This window comes from Nothoprocta perdicaria, unplaced genomic scaffold (assembly GCF_003342845.1).
Source record: "Nothoprocta perdicaria isolate Ctin4 unplaced genomic scaffold, notPer1 scaffold_90, whole genome shotgun sequence".
In the NCBI taxonomy this organism is placed as follows: Eukaryota; Metazoa; Chordata; class Aves; order Tinamiformes; family Tinamidae; genus Nothoprocta; species Nothoprocta perdicaria.
The window spans coordinates 2,932,927-2,937,323 of record NW_020456199.1 but is presented as its reverse complement, the minus strand read 5'-3'; positions in this window follow the sequence as shown (position 1 = coordinate 2,937,323).

Genomic DNA, 4,397 nt, shown 5'->3' with positions numbered 1-4,397 from the left:
CTGAATTTACTAATAAATTTGATAACATAAACCAGTGCAAAAGGCTAATTGTAACATCCTCAGAGCCTACCTATGGGCAGCATTTTCATTAGTGCAGCGATAGAAAGCAGGTTTTTYACCTGCTTGCAGGCCAGCACTGTTTGTGCTCTGTTGTTTTCTCCCCTTTGTCAAACCGAGGTCAGTTAAAAATAGCGATGTTTAGGAATGCATTTATTTAGCAAGGCTGTATTGAATGCTGCTGCAGATTGATAAATTTGACTAGAATCATTTTACAGGCCTTCTGATGACCATACACTGCAGATGCATTATATGTGCATGTTCACCTAGGTAAATAGTAATGCAGGTAGCTGCCATGCGTCCTGTTTGTTCTCACAGTATGACTTATGTTATGTAAATAACATAACGGTATGGAAAACATGCATCTTTGGTAGCTGTGATGGGCAGCACAGTTTGCTACTGAACTTAGGAAAGCTCTAGGAAAGAATTTGGCTTCAGATGAAGCTGCTGGTCTGCTCCCCACTGACCCGTTCCRTTCTCCCCTTCTTTAAGCAGTGAACACATGACTCAGCTGACTGTTGGCTCACTGAATATGTTAAATTACCAGCTTGTAAAAGCTTCTCTTTCTATTTTTTTCTTCTTCTTCTTTTATTTTTTTTAATAAAAAAGGCCATTGGCTCTTTTCAGAGGATTAGAGTTGAGAAAGGTGGCTTCCAGTCTGCCTGTAAGATGCCTTTGCTCTTGGCATTATATTTAAAATTCAAGCACATGATTGTCTTCCTTTTGTGCTTATCTGATTGCTTAGTTTTATCCACAGGGAAGCAATAATGTAGGAAGATGTAGCCATTTTCTGTGGTAGATACTACCTTGCTAATAAACATAAAGGTAAATTTGTTTCACATTTCCCATATGAAACACTATAAACGAAGTAGAAGGGTCTGTCTCTCTCATTCAGTAGGTTACAGTTCTTATTTATGTAACTTATGTGTAATATATGTATGGAATTCTGCTGTATCTTACTAAAGATAAGAAGTCTGCAATGCTGGCATGCTGTAAAATAGCTTTTTATTTTTACAGCATGTAAATGTTTGCAAGAAAAAATATTTGATCACTTGATCACTTCCAGATTTTCTTACACTGGACAATAGATGCTGGCTGCTTTTTATATATAGTAAACAGTCCTCCTCTCCCCCTTAAGTTAGAGATGAAGGCTAGGCTCACTCAAAGAATGTAAAGCAGCATTGGCCTCTTAAGCTGGTGAATTCATTATGCCATTCTGTGCCATTTAAATGTCATATAAGACTTTAGAGAAGACAAACAAAAATTGTATTAAAAATTCTTTAAGTTTCCCAGACTTTAAGCAGTCTTCATAACACATTTTTAATAACTCACAGTTGGATAGATTTGAGGAGAAACTACAATCTAACCGAATGAAATTCTCAGCTGTTCCACCTGTTCTACTGCATGGATAGGATACTGCTGTCCCCAGGAACCAAGTAGAAGTTAGTGTCTAGAAGTCCTGGGTGCAAACCACACTGTGCCTGTTTGTTGTTGAATTGGATTTCAAATATGCTGTGCAAGGAACTGCAGCTAGAGGAAAAGTGATTGTTTCTGGATTATGCAACATAAATGTGTTACCTGCGTTTGTTTTGCCAAAATAGCAAGTTGTGTAGACTAATAAGATTTAAACTAATTTACTATGGATAGTTCTGTAGGCTTTTGTTTTGTTTTTGATTTGTCCCATAAACCTGATAGTTTAGTGAATCCTTCAATGAGTTGAAGTATAGATTTCAAGTTAAATTCAAGAGTATTTCCAAAAATCTTCTGTTTATCTAACAATGAGCTGTTGGTCACATGATCTTGAATCTTTCCTTGCTGTTTTTTAAATCAACTTTTGTATTAATATTTCATTTTGTTTGTGATTATGAAGTGATTGGCAATGGAAAATATTCATATCTCTTCAGTTGACTTAATATGCTCTAATTTTGATTAGTGACARAAAGTCAAAATGTGAGATTTCACCTATTTTTGAATTGTTTTTGAAATGGAAAGAAYGTAGATGCCTATTGCTAGCATGCATACAGGTAAAAAAGAGTTCTGAGAATTTGGGAATGTTACAATATTTGGAAAAAGTGTAGGTTTTTATTGTTTGTTTTGTATCAGACATCCAATATAGACTTCTTGTTGAGTTTTCTTGATAAACATTTTAAATGTATCTTAGTGAGTGGGAATGATAGCATCATAAGCATACTTCTTTCTGATATTGTTATTGTTATTAATAGGAAGCCTTTAACCACTTGTATAGATTTAAAATGAAATACTAAATTTTTCTTTTTGCCAACTAATAGCAAGATCTTTCCCTTTTACTCTGTCTGATTCTGTTGATCCAGTCTTTGGAAGGACATTTGGAAGTATGAACAGTTGTTACAATCTGAGGTGGCCAAAATTTGGTCAGAATATTTTGCGTTTTGGATTTCAAAGTTAAAAAGTGCAAAATATAAAATGACCTTTTCTTCCTAAATTAAAGGTGTCTAAATTAAAATAAATTTCTAAATTTCTAAATGTTAAGAGGTACAGGTATTCTGTGGCTCTCTTGGTTTGAGGTTTCATTTTTGCAGAAAAGAATGGGGAGAGATGTGTAATAGAATTGSGTGACAAATAGACTTGTACGTAYRATGTTCTGTCTGATGCTCACATTTYCCGAAGACTATTAAGCCTTCCTCTTAGACTTTTTAAGTCCCCAGTTAATTCAAGTGCAAGTAGCATCACAGCAGCATAAAATTTTGTGCATTGAAACATGAAGAATAAACTGCTTAAACATGTATGTGACCTACTGTAAACGGTCACTTTTGCATGAAGATAGATCTCTGGAGATCTTCCCAACCCGCCTGGGTGCYGCCCTGTGCYCCGTGCTCTGGGTGTCCCTGCTGGAGCAGGGGGCTGGACTAGATGAGCTCTAGAGGTCCCTTCCAACCTCAACCAKTCTGTGATTCTGCGATCCAGTTGAAATTATAATGAAAATGGATTCTTATTTTGTAGTCTCATTGTTACTACTGTGTTTTTCCCCTGTTATAGTTTGGCATTGAGATGAGATTCAGACGCTGTTTCACAGAATGTGTAGTACAAGAAATCTGAAAGGGAATGCATGGACTTACTCGAGCATACTTCTTGCATTGAATAGCTTCAATTACCAGCTAAGTTGTGAAGAAAATCTGCACCGACTTCATGCCAAAATGATTTAGGAGGAGGAATAAAAAAAGCATTAGGGGAAATTTTAGTTATGTGGTTTCCAAGCTCTTGGTTAAATAAACCCACTGTACTTAYGTTTGCATACAGACTGGAAAGTTTTCTGAATAAGGAATAAATAAAGTATATTTCTAAAGTGGAATTACTTTGTAAAAAGTGGGTGTCTAGAGAAGAGCTTTAGTAGCATTAGTCAGTGCAGTGCAGTGGTGAGTTTCACTTCAATGTTATTTTCCAGGGCACTTCAGGATATATAGAGCAGCACACAAGTAATGACATAGAGTGTTTATCTTTTTATTTATATTTTTATAATACAAATAATTTAATAATATATTTTTTATTTTATTTATATATTTTATTTGCCTGCAGCAACAAGAAAGATGCCTTATCTGAATGCAAATAAACACTAAAACAACAAAAAAAAAACCAAGAAGTTAGATGTGTAGCTGAAAGATGTTTAAATGAGAACATAGGTCAGTACTAACAAGAGAGCAATATCTAATCAATGTTGCAGGCCAGAGACCAAGAGAGCAGAAGCGTTGTAGACCTGTCTCATGCTGACCTTTCGCTTACATGCTCATAGGCAAAAGACTAAGGTCATCAGCTCTGTGAATCATATCTGGCTTTTCTTGTTTTGCCTGTACTCAAATATTTTGGAAATGCAAGAGAAAGATTTATTAAAGAAACCAGATAAGTTATAGAACTATTAAAATATTTGATTATAGTATAGTCATCTTGTGAATATATAATCAGTATGTGAAATTGCAGTATTATATGATTAGAATCATAGAATGCCCAAGGTTGGAAGGGACCTCAGAGGTCATCGAGTCCAACMCCCCTGCWCACGCARGGTCACCTAGAGCACRKGGCACAGGGCTGCATCCAAGYGGGTTTTAAAGATCTCCAAAGAAGGACACTCCACAACCTCTCTGGGCAGCCTGTTCCAGTGCTTTGTCACCCTCACAGTGAAGAAATGCTTCCTTAAGTTCCKGTGGAACTTCCGATGCTTCAGTTGAAGCTGTTTCCTCTAGTCCTATCACTGTCCACCACTGAAAAGAGGCCGCCCCCTCCTCCTCACTGCCTCCCTTGAGGTGTTTATACACACTGATCAGGTCCCCCCTCAGCCTCCTCTTCTCCAGGCTGAACAGGCCCAGCTC